We start from the raw sequence: 18,323 nt of genomic DNA, 5'->3' as shown, positions 1-18,323 counted from the left end.
AGATCTTCATTATTTAATCAGTAGGCTAGCTTTCAGATGCTTGGAGGATAAACAAGCCTTACAGGTAACAGGTAGTTCTTTGGATGACCTTGAAGTGACTTTGTTCTTGTCTGCTCTGCCGCTGATACAGGTTTCTGTTTGATTTTGGTTTTTAGAGAAGTGCCCCGTATCATAGTGGTTCCCTGGGTGCCAGGCCTGGTACAGGCTGTCGCTACCACTCCTCAGGGCCTGTTGTTGACTTTCGAAGTACTATTTACACTCTGGGTAGGTGCTTAAGAGTGAGAGGTAGGGTGTGTGTGTGTGTGCATGTGCTTGTGTGTGTGGTGTGTACTGTGTGTGTGCATGTGTGTGTGTGTGTGTGTGCGCGAGTGTGTGTAAGGGCACGTGTGCGTGTGTGTGTGTGTGTGTGCATGTGCTTGTGTGTGTGGTCTGTACTGTGTGAGTGCATGTGTGTGTAAGGGCACATGTGTGTGTGTGTGTGTGTGTGTGTGTGTGTGTGTGTGTGTGTATGGTGTGCGCTTATGCATGTGGTGTGAGTGCATTGTGTGCATGTGTGTCTCTGTTTTTGCAGAGAGCTTTGTCCTGTGGTGGTGACCTGACCTCTGCCTTTCGAAAGGGTGCTTAGTGATAGCTGCCCCCAGGCCAATGCCCGGAAACAGAGTTCTAGGCTCACCTGAGCTACCTCCTCACCTGTTTCTGTGACTCCCGTCTGGGCACTGTGTCCTTCGGTAGCATCTGGCTGATCAGCTAGTTGTGTTCTTGGGGTTGAATTATTAAAGCCACTGGCAGAACTGTAATGGAAGCCACTACTGTCCAGGGAGAAAAGAGGAGGCAGGTGGGCGCTCTCAGTTCTAGGAGTCAAGGACTCAGTCAGCGGTGGGTTCATTGAGCTCCACAAGCTGAGTGGCCTGGGCTTGGGGACAGTAATGAGACCTCTTTTCTCCTTATAGCTTTAGGATAATTTTTCCATGTGTGAACTATACTTTTTTTTTTTCACGGACCATATGCTGTTTCTTTGTCTCCCTCAAAAGTATGAAGGTAGCTCAGCAAAGCCAGTGAGTTCTGGTGGCCCTCCTAGCTCTTCCTAACTTAGCCTACGTGCTTTATCTCCTGATCGTGGTTCAGGAAAAGAAAAACAAAAAAACAAAACAAAAACAAAAACAGGACCCAGGGCCCAGATCTCTCCATAGTCGGTCCCGAGAAAGAGGCCTTCTGTTAACCACCCCAGCCACTTACACCATGTGGCCTGGCCCACCAGCCACTCTGTTACCTCTGTGAGTGCAGAGAGAGAGAGGCTACCAGAAACTGTTCATGTGCAAGCATGTTGAAGACGGGGGACCTCAGTGAGGCTCAGGGCGGTCTGTGCCATGCCGAGGTGTAATCTCAGAATGGCCTCAGATTACATGTATAATACAGCTTCACCCTCATAATTAAGTTCTGTGAATCAGAGTAATTGAATTCTGTGATCATTAACGTGGGACTCGTTTGCTACAAGAGAGTAAGCAGTGACATTGGAGCAAAGATGACAGATGAAAGCCAAGGAGGGCCCGTTCCGTTTGGCTTCCCTGAGGATTGGCCCAGGAGTGGGGTGCACCAGTCTGTGGCAGGCTGCACTCCAGAGCTCCGGTCCTTGGGGGGGGGGGACTACAAACAGGAGGAATGACCCAGTGGTCCTCGGGTGGCCAGTTGAGAAGGAGGATCAGAGCTATCGTTTGTGGTGTCACTTGGGATGCTGTGACCATACTTTATTTCCTTTCTGGGAGGAAAGTTCTTGTTTCAGAAGACAGAACGAAAAGGCAGGTATGGAGGCATGGCTGGCATGAGGTGACTGTGGAGGAAAATGTTCTCCACACGTGAGTCAGGCTAGGGTGGCTACATAACACAGTGACCAGACAGTGACATAGGAGGGGTTTTGACTCCACATCCTGGTAGGGTTCACTCCCACCCCAGGTACACTCTCCTTTGATGGAGCAGAGCTAGAGCTGCAGCAGCTAAGCCTGCCCCTCTGATGTTCGCCTGGTACTGGATGTTCGCCTGGCCCATCCCTCGACTTTCCCTCTCCTTGCTCATGTGTGTGTTGGATATCTCCATTGTTTCTAAAGCCCCCTTCCCTGAGTTCTTTGGGACCACCAGACTCTGACTCACAGTCCGTTTGGAAGGAAACATGTCTGATGTCCTGGGCCTGGCTGATGGGGCTGTCTGAGGGTGTGGGTGTGGTTTCCATATCTGGACATCTCTGTGGACTCTGTCCCTCAAGGAGGTGGTTTCACAGAAGGGCATCCCAATTCCTAGGCTCCTCCATATGGCCACCATCTCCCCCCAACCCCCCATGCCGTGCTCTGCTAACTGACACGAAGCTTGCACTCGCCCTCCGGTGGGAATAAATCACCCCGTGATTGCATTTTATTGCCCCGGGGTCTGCAGAAGCAATGATTTTGATCATTTGTTGAGTAAATTATGACATTTATCACCGTGCTATTTATTTTGCTAATTAAGAGATGGCTGCCGTGACAGCCCAGAGGGATAGGGCTATGGATGGGCTGTTCAGTGGCCACCTGCCCCAGGCGGAGTCTGCAGCTGTGTGCCTGAGCTCGCTTGAGAAAGACACTTACGGCTCGGTACCTGGGGAGGAAGTGGAGACAGGCTTGTCGCCTACGTTGATCGTACTTCCCTGGAGTCAGACTAGGTCCTCGTCGAGGATGTCTTCAGATAGTCTGTCTCTGAGGTTGTGTTGACACAGTTGTCACTGCGGAAAGTCTCTCTCTGAGACTGTGTTGAGCCTGTGATTGACACACAAACATCATCTGCTGAATGAATGTGTCTCCCAGTGTTTAAGAGGTGTTAATGTGAAGTGATGGGGTTTCAATCATCTCAAGAATTTACTCAAGTGGGCCGCCTTAATCCCTGGAGTGAGGGTTTGAATATTAATGCATGCATTCATTTGTTCAATCAACAAACCAGCCAAGGTAACAGGACACTCTGGGGAAACGGGAGATATGGAGACCTTCTGCCTGCCGCGTTCCTCCCTCTGTGCCACAGTCTTGGGGTCTTCTGCCAGTTCCTTCACTGGGGAGGGTCAAGATTTACTGATCACTTTCAGGGACCTTTCTGATGACCAGAGAGGTCAGGGGTGTAAGCCACCTGCTGTGAGATTCTGGGAAACTTCTGTACATTTAATGTGAGCTTATCACTCCAGACACCAGCCAAGAATAGCTTTCTTGGAGGAAAGTTATGTGTGCTTGTGTAAATACGTGTTAGCATTCTTGCTTATTGCAGGCCTTTCTTTTTCTGAGGGTGGAGAATGAGCAGTGTGAGTTTTGGGGCCAAAATAGTGGGATGGCGGTGTTGGGGGCAGTCTGACTGTCGTGGTTTCACACAGTGTAGCCTTAGCTTCTAGTCTCCCAAGCCCTCTCCAGGCTAAAGCCACTGTGACTTAGCACTAAATGGCTGTACCAAGAATGAGTTTCTCCAAACACTGAGGACACAGGCACGCAGGAACCCGAAGGCTGAGTCTAAAATCAGCCCCAGAGCAAGAGAGATAAATAGGTAGGTTTGCCAGTTCTCAAGAGAGTGGCTTGGCCCGTGTGGGCGGGGAGCTAATGTCTCACTGCAGAGCCCAAGCTTGGGTCCAAGATTCAGCCTCAAGGCTTCCTTTGCCCTCTCTCCTTCAGCCTTCACAGACCCTCACATGAGGCCTTTTCCTCCTTGGACTTGCTCACAGACAGAAGCATTTCCCTCCCAGCCTAGCTGAACTTTAGGGGGATCTTCCTCTCAGCCTGGCCATGCTTCAGGGGGTACCTGCTACTTCCTGCCTAGTGTTAAAGTCCTGGCATTGGGATCTGACCACCCAGTGTACGGATCACTTGTATTTCTGCCCTGCCTGGCCCTGGCTGCTTTGGGAGACCAAGCGCAGGATACTGAGTTGGGGCGCCGTGGCAAGTCCCTGTGATGTCCCTGTGGGCTCTGAGCAGAATTCTGAGTTCAAATCCTATAAAGATCCCCTCAGGTCCTGGATCAATACCAATCTTTGAGAGAGAGGAAAGCCTAGGGGACCACCCCTCCACACACACACACACACACACACACACACACACACACACACCAGGCATGTGCATTTCTGGCAGCAAACACCCCTCCTTCAGCAGCCGCGTGCTTGGCCTGAACTACCCAGTTGGACGGCCTCTCATCATGAAGGACTTGAGCAAAGGAGTTGTGGGTCAGGTGTGTGGCTAAGGGATGTATCCTTTTAAGGGTGTATCTTGGTGGAAAAGCCCACGTGAGAAATGTCCTTCCTGAGTCCCAGGAGGGGCTGTCACAGCTCTGGAAGCAGTGAGCTCTCTCTGATGATGGAATCTGCCTGCCTTTTCTGATTCTATAATGGGTATAGGAGAAATAGAGTTTAGAGAACCATGCGTGAAGGCCCTGACTGCCCCCCCAGAGCAGCCCCCAAGTGCAGTGCTGGCCCAAGGCCTTCTGGACAAAGAGATCCACTGAGTCACCATGTGCTTTTGGACAAGATCTGTAGTGACTCATGTGTACAGCAATATTTAGGACAGACAGGCCAGGCTGGTGGAGATGGTCAGCTTGGGAAGGAGGCAGCGTACAGACTCACTGGCTTTGTCTGAGTCACCATATCCTCCCGAAGCAACCCTGAGAGACTGTAATGCCCTCTCTGCTCAAAGCCTCATGTGATTCCCTCCAGAGCACCAGACTTCTGTTTCCACAGGGGATGAGCAAACACACACACACACACACACACACACACACACACACACACACACACCCCTACAGCTTTGCCGTTACCAGCTATCACCAAGCTGCCTGCTCCAAAGCAAGGCTGGGATGTCCTGGGCCAACTGGTCAGCAGGCTGATGTCTGGAGCTGTCCATAGCTGCAAGGCCTTCAACCTCTCAGTCCTCCCAAGGTCTGGGATGGCAGAAGACACAAGCTGGGCACAGATGAAGTATATATGCAGCTCGCCCAAGAAAGTGAGTCTACCCAACTTAGCAGTGAGGTATAACAGTTCCAGCTGAAATCTTTCTTTGCAAAGAAAGATTTGGAGGCAACAAGTGAACACATCGGCCTCTGAGGGTGAGGGATGCCTCGTGGAGTTCCTCTTCGGTATCTTGGCCTGAGAACTAAAGTATAGGCTCATGACTCTCACCTGATATCACCTGATCATGGCCAGCAACACAGGAACCCAGGCTCACTCCACGTCGGAGTTGGTTATCTCTGTTCGTCAGGAACATGTGGGGTTAAGACCCAGAGTCCTCATCATCATCCATCGACAGAGCTTGTGACAGCACCCAGGGATTATAATCCTTAGTCAAGGTCCGGCACAACTGACCCAGGAAGGAAGGGGGGGGGTCCCTTCTCATGTGCCATGTCCCACCAGGAGGCCCAGCATGAGGACGTCTGTGGCAGTGTGTGTGCTATGCACCCGGCATTGAGGCCCTGAGGAACTCTGAGGGTGGACAGTGGACAACATCGAATGGCTCCTCAGGCAGTGCTGACTCAGGAACAGGTAGTTTCAGGAACTACTGGTCCTATGTGGTAGTTCAGTACCACATGGGAAGACCAGCACGCAGCACTCTGCCTTCCATACATACTCCCAGAAACACTCAGACACAGGTGGACATACACACACACACACTTAAGTACTTCCATGAACAGGACGTGCTCACCCTGTATTGCAGAGGTTCTGAAATTCTGCCTCCCAGCACAGGGATGCCATGAACCTATTGGCAGGCACCCTGATTTTCCCTTCAGCTCTTGTTATGATTCGTTCTATGGTTCCACCGGTGGGGGCGGAGGGTGGGGAGAGCCACTGAAGGTATTATACGATGTGAACCCTGAGCAGTGGATCCTGGGCCTCGAGACCAGCCAGGCCTGCTGTCCCTGGTATGGCCACACCCTGCTTAGAGCTGCAGTTCTCAACCTTCCTAATGCTGTGTGACTCTTTAATGCAATTCCTCGTGTTGTGGTGACCCCCAACCGTAAAGTTACTTTCACTGCTATTTCATAACTATAATGTTGCTACTGTTATGAATTTTGATGTAAATATCTAATAGGCAGGACATTTGATACGTGACTCCTGTGAAGGGGTCATTCAACCCCTAAAGGGGTCACGACCCACAGATTGGGAACCGCCGATCTGGGGCTTTTAAATGGTGGCTCCTGTCTAGTCTAAAAGCAAAGTCACCTTCTGATTATGCTTGCCTTCTCTGGCCCCAGCATTTTGCAGTGTTTTGCCCTTTGTCTAGCACTCCACGCACCCTTGATGCTGGGCAGCCTCTCTCTGTCTGGTGGCTGGAGAGAGTTACTGAGACTCAGGCACGCGTGGGCTTTTTCTTCCCAGTGATGATTAGAACTGTGGAGTCAGATGCAGCACCCAGAACTACTGAAGGCACCACCGAACAAACCCTCCCAGGCAGACACCATGGAGTAAGCACCCAGATCATGCAATGATGCCTTAGGGGCCCCTTCCCTGCCTCAGCCCACCACGGCTCACTTGGGAAGAGCTGAGCTCAAGACCCCCTCAAAGTGTAGGGAGAAAGCCACATATGGCCATCACTCAAGGACCACTGTGGGACCCAGTTGGCAACCTTCCCTCTGCATCTCCCGAGCTCACTGACAGCGGCCCCACATTTTCAGGCCAGGAATGCCATGGAATCCTGTACTATCTTCGTCCCAGCTCTGAATCCGGGTATATAAGGAATTTTAGAGACAAGGAGAGAGAATGACTAAGAATACCTCCCCGGTGGCTCTCCCTCACTTCCTTAAGGGGTAATAACTCAGCCGCAACCCAGCAGAGGGCACTTTCTTTAAATAGAGTGCTCTGATTCACAGGAGAAAAAAAGGGGAAATAAATGTTTTCTTTTCATATTCGAGAGACATCCGCGAATGCCAACTTCTTAAATGGTATTTTGCCATCCGCCTCACACACACACTACCCCGGTGACAGCCAGCGCCCATCCAGACTCTGGAATGCCGCCTGTGAGCTGACGTGTGGAAGTTTGGGGTTGAGGTGGAGGGGCAGTCCCAGCTGGAGAGAAGGTCAGGTTAGAGGAGAAGGTGGGCTACCGGGGCTCAGCTCTGTCTGTCTGTGGAACAGGACCTCTTAGCTCTTTCTGTCTCTCCTGTCTCCCACGTTCCTTATTTCCTTAAGGAAAATAAAATAAGATAAAATAAAATTAAAGGCTGTGTACTAACAAGTGCTCACGGAGTCACCTGGGCCGGCTGTGCCTGGCAGGCTTGATGAGCTAGGCCATTGGTCTGCCAACCGGGCAGGAGCAGAGGCCCAGCCCTAACACAGAACTCACTCATGGGGCACCTGCTCAGGTCCACATAAGGCTCTCCTACCCAGAATGCTCTCTCCTAGCCATGCTGTGATTAACACATGGCTGTCCTCCTTTGGCTGAGAGGAAACCGAGGCTGAGGGTCTGAGGAAGCCAAGCCCCACAAGCCAGGCTTAGCCGTTTACCTTCCTCCCCAGGCACTGCCCTCCTCCTCTAGCACCCGGGGCAGGAAGCTGACCTGCTAATACAGGGGAGAAAAGAAAACCTGGGGGAGTAGCCTGTGAGGAAGTGATATAAGCCCACAGGGAGGTCTGACTCTGTGGTGTGTGTGTGTGTGTGTGTGTGTGTGTGTAAGGGTGAGACCCAGGCTGAGCTGCCAGAGAAGAGTCCAGCCCTGAGTCCCAGAGCCGTGATTACCTCTTTTCTAAAGATAAGTCTTCAGCCCCTGCTCTAGGGACTGCAGCCGGGCCCATTAAAGACCACTTCATGCTCATGGTATCTGTGACATAGAATTCTTCAGACAACAGGGAGAGCCATCACTTTCCTGAAATGAGGGTGAGGGTTCTACAGCAGCCTCCAGGATGCCCGTGGCAAAGTTGGAACACTGCAGGGCACAGGGGTGTACTCAGGCAAGTCCTTGTGGGGCTCTGGCCCTGACAGCCAGTAACATGCAGTGTGCAGACCTCCCTGTCCCACAGTCTTGGAGTTTCTGAAGCAGTCTTTATAGAGAATTGCCTGATAACCTCCCCATCCAGAGCGCTTCTGGGATGCCCGTTGTAGAAGCATCTCTGTCCACGGGGCTAGGATGCCCGCGTAGGTCCTGGGAATCTGTGAATCAACAGCAGCTGAGGAGCGGGCACAGGTATAGCCTGGGCTATTCTGGGCTGACCCAGAAAGCAACCAGACCCCCACGGCTGCAGAAACTGTACCATCAGTCATCTACACTGATTTCCCAGCCGTGATTCATACGGAGCAGGATGAGCCAGGAAGAGGGCGCTCCCTGGGCATCTCCCTAGGGAGAGCCCAAGCCACCATGCTGATATCTGTCCCTTGTGAGCCCTCCCTGTCTGCTGTGCATGGGGTCAGACAAGAGCCCAGGCGTTCCAGGCCATAAAAGGTCTCCCTGGGCCTGGGTTGAGATGGGAGCCCGGGGGCTCCCTCCGCAGGCAGAGGACAGCCCTGCCTGCTTATCAGAGCTTCTCTGTGGCTTATGTCCTGGCACAGGAGTGTCCTCTCTGGTGTCACAACCACCTTGCTCCCGCCAAAGACAAGGACAACGCTGCTATTCACAGGTCACAGAGTACCTCATGGTGCACCTGTGCTGTCTGCTTGGTGGCAGGCAGGCAGGCAGAAGGCAGGCAGGCAGGCAGGCAGGCAGGCAGGCAGGAGGCAGGCAGGCAGGCAGGCAGGAGGCAGGCAGGCAGGCAGGCAGGCAGGTAGGCAGGCAGGAGGCAGGCAGGCAGGCAGGAGGCAGGCAGGAGGCAGGCAGGCAGGCAGGCAGGCAGGCAGGCAGGCAGGCAGGCAGGCAGGCAGGCAGGAGGCAGGCAGGCAGGCAGGCAGGCAGGCAGGCACATAGGCAGGCAGGCAGGCAGGCAGGCAGGCAGGCAGGCAGGAGTTGCACTACAGGACACCCTAAGTAGGTTTTCTCAGCCCTGAGACTTGAGTTATCTCTTGGTTTATTCTGAATGAAGGCAAGCAGCATAGCCAGAAAAGTGCACCCCATAGCTGTCTCTTTAGGGGGAGACTGACCCAAGTCCCGGCTGAAGTTTGGGACATGGCGACAACGGTGAACATCTTCCTGTGCAGTAGGAGGTTTGCCTGATATGGCCTGGGATTCCCCTTTCCCACAGTTTAAAAACTGTGTCTGGGACAGAGATGGGCCCACTTACCTACCATTTACAAGCTCTGGGTTCCATCCCTAGCTGCACATAGACCAGTTTGGTGGTACATGCCTATAATTCTAGCACAGGAGAGGTAGAAGCAGGGTTTTCAGACATTCAACATTTCAGACATTTATGTCATTTTTACAACATAAAAAGTTACAGACCCACCTAAGAGACTTTGTTTAAAAAAAACAAACAAGCAAGAATCTATGTGCATTTTGGTTCCAGGACATCCCTAGGCCAGCCTAGTCTTAAGGAGGAGCTGTGTACAGACTCCCCGTTATATGTAACATTGTACTGAGACCACTGCACACTGCTCCAGGGCTGGCAAGCTCTGCCATCCATACTTCGTGAAGGCCCCAGCCTTTGGCGGCAGCAACGGCAACAACACAGATGTACTCCTATGTCCTTGTCCTCCCTGCATACCCCCCCCACCACCCCCCGTCCCAGCTGCACCCCTCAGCCAGCCCATGCAGGGCAGGGACAGGGATTACCAGCCCTGAGCAGGGCCACGGGAGCCACCTTTGTCTGCCTTTCAGGCTGTTTCCCCTTCTGGGCTAATGCCCAGTTTAATTGTACATCCTATTGTGTCATCCCTGTTCAATCATGTTCAAAAATACCTACATCCACTCCTTTCCCATTTAGATCTCTCCAAAGTCCATTCTGTCTTATCAGCACAGTAATTTCACGAGCAGAGCTAAGATTTCTGCCATTTAGGCCCCAGGCATTGTCTGACGCCGTGGCAGCTAAGATAAACCCTCACCCAGAACAAAGTCGAAATGACCTTTTACAAGTAGAAGTAGTCTTGTTTCCCTCTAGACTAATTTATCAGCCTTCGCTTCAGCCTCTGCGCTCAGCAGCGGCCCGGAGTGCTGGGGAGAGTGGGGGATCAGGGGATTAGGATGTTTGGCTGGTTCCAAGCTTTCCACAGAGGCCTCTGGAGCCATTGGCTGCCAGTAGCCTCAGGAAGAGAAGGTAGGCCCACAGGCTGGAGGACTTAGCCCAAAAGTGTGCTGAAGAGGCTGGAGTGTCTGGGTCTGGGTGCCCAGGAGAGATAGCTAAGACCTCCTCTACCCTCCTTAAGTACTGAAATGCAATGGAGTAAGCCAACCTGATAGGTGTATAAGAAAGAGAACTCACGGGCCATCCTGGGTGTGCTTACAGAGCTCCAGCCAACTCTGACCTCCCTGCCCTCTCCATGAGCAGGTATCCAAGAGGGACTGCCTGGGCTGCCTGGCTAAGTTTACAGTTCTAGAAGGTTCCAGTCGGCCCACCTGCTGCAACTTAGTTCATTGGCCTCTTTGGATATTAGCATCCCATAGAGTAGGTTATGAACCCCTTGTGCGCAAAGATCTGTGCTTTCAGAGAAGTCCCCACCAGGGACAGACAGTTCAGGACTCAGTGACCAGACCTGTGGTCAAAGGATGGCCGTCTGCTGGTCCTGGCATTGACCCACTCTGTGATGTGTCCAGTACTAATGTTCTCCAGTTTGAGCCTTTAAGGACAATTTCACACCTGTCACCTTGAAAGAACAGCTCAGCAGGGTTCTCAGACAGGAGTCCATGTTTTACCTTATGCTCTTTCTTCCAGGCAGTGTTCATAGGATCTGGGTGGGGAAGGGCGTCAGGAGTCCACCCCAGACAAAGCAGTAGATTTCTGTTTTTCCTTGTAGAGGCATAGGGGTCAGCCATATTTCCAGCAGAGACTCTGCTTTAATGGCGACCTGGGACCTGGTGAGTCAGAGCGCTCACACCACAACTGAGTCAGGGCCTGGGGTGAAGAAATGTGGGACTGGAAGATGAAGGTACAGGATCTGATCAAGCCTGCTTGCTGGCAAAGATGCCAGTTGCGGGCTCTTAGACCAGAGACTGAGCTTTCAGAGGCCACCCCATATCCCTCTGCATCTGCCTGTGTGCAGTTGGCTTTCCTAGTGCTTTCAGAGCATCCTCACCTCCCTGCAGCTGAGTGAGCTGCACTTGGAATCCAGCCTTGTGGCGCTCTGACTCAGCCAGGCCAGTCCCATCCATTTGGTAGTAGGGGACATCTACTGTCTTCAGGCTGAGGTCACAAGCACCTTCCAGCTTCCCTGGACTTCATGTAGCCCAGACTGACCTCAAACTCACTCCTGATGCTCCCACCTCCTCCCACAGAGCAGGCGGGTTACATTCATGAACCACCATATCCAGTTCATGGGATGCAGGGAACCAAAACCAGGGCTTCATGCCTTCTAGTCATGCTGCCAGCTGAGCTGCATCTCCTGCCAGCTAAGTCAATGCTCAATTTGAGACACCAGAAGCTCAGAGGCAGGTCTCAGTTTCCCCACTTGTTCAATGGGGGTATTGAAATAAATTATCAAAAGATTACATCCCAGCTTGAATTTCCATACTTTGCTCATTGTTTGGATTTTTTTTTTCAAGACTTAGTTTCTCTGTGTAGCCCTGGCTGTCCTGAACTTGCTCTGTAGACCAGGCTGCCTTGAACTCGGTGATCTGCCTGCCTCTGCCTCCTAGGTACTGAGATTAAAGATGTGGGCCAGCACACCTGGCTTTTGAATTAAAATGCTTACGATATGTGAGGATGAAAAATGAGAAATAGGTGAAATATGAGATATATTCTTATAATATTAGCAGTGACTTTCCATTCCAGCTCCTCCCAAAGCTTTGCTCCTGTCTTGAGCTCCTCCCTCACTGAGGAAGTACCTGCTGAGGTTACAGAGGTGTCCCCAGCAAATGGGCTCCCAGGACCTCCCTCCTGAGAGAACTGGAAAAGGCTGCAGTCTGAAGGCATGTCCCTGGACTGTGTAGGCAGATTCTTGAAGAATCTGTACTGCTGGAGGGGGCCACAGCCTTCAGTGAGACCCTGCTGACAGTGTCTCTGATACCCGAGACAGATCTGGTAAACTAACTGTGGTCTTGCTGCCCAGTGTCTGGGTTCTGAGTCATCATCGTTTCTTGGGGGAAAGTCGTTAACTGCACAGTGGGAAATGCCTGATCCTAATGCATGTGGCTAAGGCAGGTGCCCGTTTTAAGGTCCTGAGGCTGCTGTAACAAATATTGGGCTGTGTCCTGGTGTGGATGGGATGGGATGGGGGTGGTGCATTCCGTGCCCCTCCAGCCTTCTGGGGAGTGGGGACGGCTCTCTGGGGTCACTAGCATTTTATGGCTTGTTGATCTATTACTCAAAATCCTCAGCCTTGTGCTTACGTGATCCTCCTGCATGTGTCTGTGCACTGCATGCATGTAGTGCCCTCAGGGACTGGAAGAAGAGGGCAGTGGATTACCCAGAGTTGGTGCTGCACATATGTGGGAGCTGCCATGTGTATGTGTGGGAACCAAGCCTGGATCCCTCAGAAGAGCCGACAGTGCTCTCACTTAACTGCTGAGCCACTTTTTCAGTTCTGCATGTCCCCTTCTTAGCAGGATGTCTTCAGACCAGATGAAAGGACACTATACTTATCCTAAGGCAATTCATGTCCTTGGCAGAGACTACCTCAAAACATGGCCACATTCCCTGGTGCTGGAGGCTTGGGCTTTGGTGTGCAGATTCAGGGGGTGGCACACGGTTCAGCCTGTAACAGATCCCTCAGGGATCAAGTATCTGGGCTGAGTAGTTCTCAAGTGGAAGAAATGACCACTATGCAGAGTCACACCTAAGCCAGAGTGCCCTGCAGCCATGGTGATCCCTGAGCCCCCCCCCCCCCCCCCCGACACAAAGAGTGAGCATGCCTGGCCTGGGGATGTGTGTAGTGTCCCAGGCATGGGTGAAACTTACTCCTGGTAACAAATGGACATTGAGGCCATGCCTGATGGTAGCAGTAGTGCACTATTTTAATATTAGCGGGTTTTATTTTTAGATTTATTTAATTTTATGTGTATAAGTGGTTTGCATGGAGGTCAGACAGGAGTTGGATCCTCTGGGCGTGGAGTTATGGATGGTTATAAACCAATGTGTTGGTGCTGGGAACTAGAACCTGGGTCCTTGGCAAGAGCAGCCAAGTACTATTTACTACTGAGCCATCCAGACAGCCCCAGGATTAGGATTATTATCCACTTTCCACCTTTGTTATTCTAGCAACAAAATATCCCTTGCAGACACACAGGCGGAACACAAACCTGGGAAAGTTCTAAAAACTTCTCAATTTAGGCAGGAAGATTGGCTTGTGAATAAGCTGTGGGGTATGGATTTTCAAGATAAAGGTAGAAACGAACATCAGATTCATCATCCCTCTGGTTCTGAGTTAGCAAAGGAGAAAAAAATAAAGCCCATCCAAGGTCAAACACAGGAACACCCCAATTCCTGCTGTCCAGGTAGAATCATCTAGCAGGGGTCAGACGGCCCTTGGGGGAGGGGGAGAGGTGAAACACAGAGACACGGGCGTTTATTGTTCATCTTTGAAGCTGGAGCTTTCAAACAGGTTACCGACCTGCCTGACATAAGCACACCTCGTCCATGCCTGCTGACCACTCAGGGCCTGACCCACAGCGTGAGATGCTCGCCCTTGAAGGCTCTTGGGTGTCTAATTCAAAAGGGAAATGGTTAAAAAAAAATGGGCGGGCAGACAGGAAAGGAGTGGAAAGGGACGGGCCCAGCAGTTGGCTAATTGGAACGGGGACCCCCGTGTGGGGGTGCTGCTAGGTCTGGACAATGTGCTCCGGAACGGGGGGCTGAGAAGGCCCAGTGGGATTATGATCGAATTAGTTGAAGTCAGAAGCCCCCTGAATGAGGTAAAGAGGAGAAGGGAAATGAAGGCCCTGGTATAATGCTGCCTAAATGAGGGGCCCCATTCACTGCCCTGAAAGGCCCAGAACTCCCTTTCTTGGGAAGCACAGGCAGGCTTACTTTTGTTTGGCTGGGGGGGCGGGGCGCCCCGAGGACATACTTACCTACTGCCAGTGACAGGCACAGAAGGAAAATTGAAAATAATCCCAGGGCCAGCGGTGGGAACCCACAGGCTCCAGATGCCCCCCTGAGTCCCCTTTGGTCCCCAAGTTCACCGGGGTTTGCCATTTAGAGACCTGCCCTTAGCCCCCAGTCACCAAGTTCCACCATGTAAAAGTTTGAGACTCCGTATAACTGGGTATATAGTAAAGCAACGTCCTTAAAGTTGCATTGGACAAAAAAATGGTGTTAGAATCAGTAATATAATAATAATAGTTAAATATCTATAAAATACACAAGCAGACCAGCCCAAAACTTGAATGGCTCAAAAAAAAAAATGTGAAGAGAGGGAGGTGCCACAGGATTATAAAAAGAAGAGAGCTTAACAAGAGTTCTATGCTCAGTAAATATTTGTTGAATTCATATATTAATTAATTTTCCAGATGAGATTTGCCTAATCCATCTTTTAAAGAAAGTAAGGATTAAGAGAGACTCTGAGGGCTGGGGAGGCCTGGCTGAGATGAAAGGCTTGTGCGTGAGGTTTGGGGCCCAACCCTCCTGAGGTGCAGCAGGCAGGCAGGCTGCTTTCCTGGCCAGGCCTGGCCTCCTGTAATTGCCTGTTGCACAAGCCTGTTTGCTACTGGGGCTGAACTCCATCACTGGAGAATAAGGATCAGGTTCCCATCCCCCACCAAGGAGCTCAGCTGCCGTCCGGCCTTCATATCACCCCCCACATCTTGTCTAATCTGTGAGCATTCCACCATCTTCGCCCACCCACTAGTGGAATCTGGCATGGTCCTTCCTGAAGATGCCCTTGCAGGTAATTTAAGCCAAGAGACTACAAATGGATTCAAGGCTAGCAGGCCCTCTTCCCCATTACCACTGCCACACAGGTCCTGCCCATTATTTTTGTCTCATTTCCATAGCTACACAACCAATGCATGGTGACTTCGGAGTGACAGCACCCTAATGTGGATTGCTGACTGATCCACCCAGGCCTGCCTCCCGCCCCTGTAAATCTGATTGACAGTCCTATCCAGGAAAGACCTCAGCAAACAGCAGACTTAGATCCTATCTCTGGGTGTCGAGAGAGCTCCAGTATAGCAGCAGCTCCCTGGCTTCTGGGATCAGCTCTGACACCATAGAGACAGACAACACAGAGCCCATCTGGGGACAGAGGCGCCTCCAGAGAGTCCTTGAAATCTGGGGTGGCTTGGCTGTGTGCTGAGGCAGAAACTGGACAGCATAGTAGATCTGTTTTTCTGCCTAAAGTCAGGGAAATTTCTTCTGGTGATGCTCAGCCTGTCCCACCACCTGCGTCTCCCTACCAAGTGCAGTCCCCAACATTCCACCCCAAGTCGGTCCTCTCTGGTCCTGGTGACATCATAAATGAGGGAAGGAGACAGGGCAGGCTTCCTGAACCCTGTGAGTCTGTGCAGACTGGTTTACCAACCAGCAGGATAGAGATGAGAGTTGGAAAGACCCCAAAAATTGTATCAGTGAATGAATTCCAGACATGAACTGATCCTTCCCAAGTCTGGGTCTGAGCATCCACATGACTTCTTCATGCAGACATACTGTCCTGTACACACATATTTGTACAACCCTGTTCACATTCTCTCCCCTACACACACACACACACACACACACACACACACACACACACACACACACACACACACAGGGAAACATGAATCTCAGATGTAGGTGCACATCTGTGCATTCCAGGGAAGTGTGACCTGGTCACTGTTCTAGAAGTCTGCAAAGGATAAGCCTGGCACAGCCTGGATCCCAGTGGGCCTGGAGGGAGGCTGGAAGCAGGAAGATGGGAAAGACACCCCAGCTATATAGGAATGAAGGGTGTGCTAACCAGGAACTGGGGCCACAGACGAGGACTGATGGGCCCTTTAAGAGGCTTGTGCACTGCCTACACCAGGATCTGGAGGCCATCACACTACCCACAACTCCCATGATAGCTGGTATACAGCACTACAGCCTAGTGGAGAAGGGGTCACACCCACAGAACCCAGATAGCCAGCTCCCTGGCCCGCAGCCTCTGGGAAGACTGACCACCATCTTTGCCTGAGGCCCTTCAAAAGAAATTCCTATCCGGAAAGCTCAAGTAGCAACTTGCAAGACACCTAGTCTGTCCCGACCCATACATGTCTCCCTGCAGGTGCACTGTGGAGGACGGGGTCTGTTGTTGCAAACAAGCTTTCCAGTCACAGGGCTTTGACGCCACAAACGGCGCTGCTTTGCTTTCTGGGTCCTGTGCACCTTTGTGGACAGTTTTGAAAGGAAAAGAAGGGATTTGCGTTTAAAAGCACCAGCTGATGATCACAGGTGAAGATAACCCTGTTCTCAGAGACCACCGCTCACACAGCGGCAGCAGGACAGCAGAACTTCACCCAGTTCTAGCCTCCTGTCCCCCTCCTCTTGCCTCGGCTGACAGCAATCGGCAGAAAGGCTGTCACTTGCAATCCAGTGGATCCTCTCCGAATATGACAGACAGTAGCCGTACTGTGAGTGTGGGTCGGCATGGGAAGATTCGGATGTACCGTCTTCCTGGGGACTCACAACAGGAGCTCCCTCCCTGGAATCAAGCCCTGTTCTTTATAGCCAGCTTCCTAAGGACGGAATTTTCTAGATAATTGTGAGTCCAAGTTTTGCTCAAGGCCATCGACCCCGTTCTGTCACCCCAGAACAAATTTTTAGTCACGAAGCTCAAGTAGCAGGTGGCTCTCCAGGGTGAGGCCACCTGCAGGCTTGCTGTCTCCTGCTGAGGCTTCTGGAGTTCCCAGGAACCAGTAGAGACTCAGAAAGCACTCGAGGGGTGGGTGGGGCGGCAAGCCTCAGCCCCATCCTCATAAAGTGGCTAAACCACACTGGGCAGAACTGGCCTGGGCTGGGGAAGTAGCTTTTTCACCTGCTGACTCAGTGACCTGAAGATGTGTTACTATGTTACCTCTTGCCTCAGTCTGTCTGTCTGTCAAGTGGTCCTAGCATAGACTGCCTGACTCAGCACCTGCCCATAGGTTCCATAGGTGTGTCTGCAGCCCCAGCAGGCCAGGCTACACAGTTTACCAGGGTGCCTCCCTTGGGGCCTCAGAGCAGAGGGAACCTTCTTTGCCTACTGACACATGGACCTGCTGATTCTCTGCCCTGTACCGGTCACCTGCATGCTTTACAGATTATGATAGACAGCAAGTCACCCGGCTCAAGGCCACCAGGTCAATGGTGGGAGAGTTGACCTTCATTTCCCCTCCCTCAGGGAGCTTGCTGACCCCCAAGGGCCCCATGAACAGGCAAAAGGTATCTGAGAACTGGGAGGGAAGGTGGCATTCCTTGGGCTTGTGGTGGCTTGTTTTAGCTGTTTTCCACAGACTAGTGGGGCAGTGAGAGCAAATAGGGGTAGTTCTATGTTTTTTTCTGCATGTATGTAAACTGATGTGGCGGGGGGGGGGGGGGGAGGGCAGGGGCATGGGGGGGGGCAGCCTCAGAACATGGAGTCAAAAAATATGAGAAAGTATCAGTTCCAAGGACAAGAAAAAAATTAATCATTTATCTGGTAGACGTTCATGCCTGAATGGAAAAGGAACAGGGTGATAAGGAGGAGGGATAAATCATAGATTGGGATTTATCAAGCAAGCTTAAACACGACGGAGTCCAGAGAACACCGCACCTTTCATTCCAGGAACACAGTTCTTTCATGGCCTGTCCTGACTCTCACACCCGCTCAGGGTCACCTTGGATAGACTTGGGTCAGCCCCCCAGCCCCTTCTCTGTGGAAAGGTTAGTGAAGGTCCTGTCTGCCTGTGTGTGCCAAGGACAGAGGGAGCAAGAGCAAGAACGAGGCACGGAGCAGGTTGGCGGGCTGCCGTGGGTGTGGAACCTGATCCTCCCTCCCTCGGTGGAATGTTCATATATGTTGATATATGACTTACATTAATTGCCACCTCCTTCTTGGGAGCTGAAGTTTTCAGCATTGTGAACTTGAGGGCAAGTCCGAGGTCATGAATAGGGGCCTGGGTTCCCTGAACTGGTCCATAGACCTCACCTACTTGATACATCTAGCTCTGAGCTGCTGGGATAAGGGATTCTTTCAGTGGGTCAGTGGGGAAACTGAGGCCCAGGGAGGTGTAAGACACTCGAAGATTCGTGAAGAGAGACAAGAGCAGGCTCAGAATCCAGTCTCTCAAGCAAAGGCTGCAGCTCTGATGGACCGGCCTGAAATGAGTATGCAACTTAGAGGAGAGAAGCTTTA

At 51.8% G+C, this 18,323-nt stretch overlaps 1 protein-coding gene across 9 annotated transcripts in view; it reads left to right on the top strand.

Moving 5' to 3' along the window:
- Prdm16 (PR domain containing 16) overlaps nucleotides 1-18,323 on the top strand; it is a 321,239-nt gene that overhangs the window by 110,712 nt on the left and 192,204 nt on the right. The gene's annotated exons all lie outside the window — the stretch shown is intronic.

The sequence above is a fragment of the Mus musculus genome, chromosome 4, assembly GCF_000001635.26.
Source record: "Mus musculus strain C57BL/6J chromosome 4, GRCm38.p6 C57BL/6J".
NCBI classification, from domain to species: domain Eukaryota; kingdom Metazoa; phylum Chordata; class Mammalia; order Rodentia; family Muridae; genus Mus; species Mus musculus.
The sequence above is the reverse complement of the archived record's forward strand: the minus strand, read 5'-3'. Positions and strand labels throughout refer to the sequence as shown.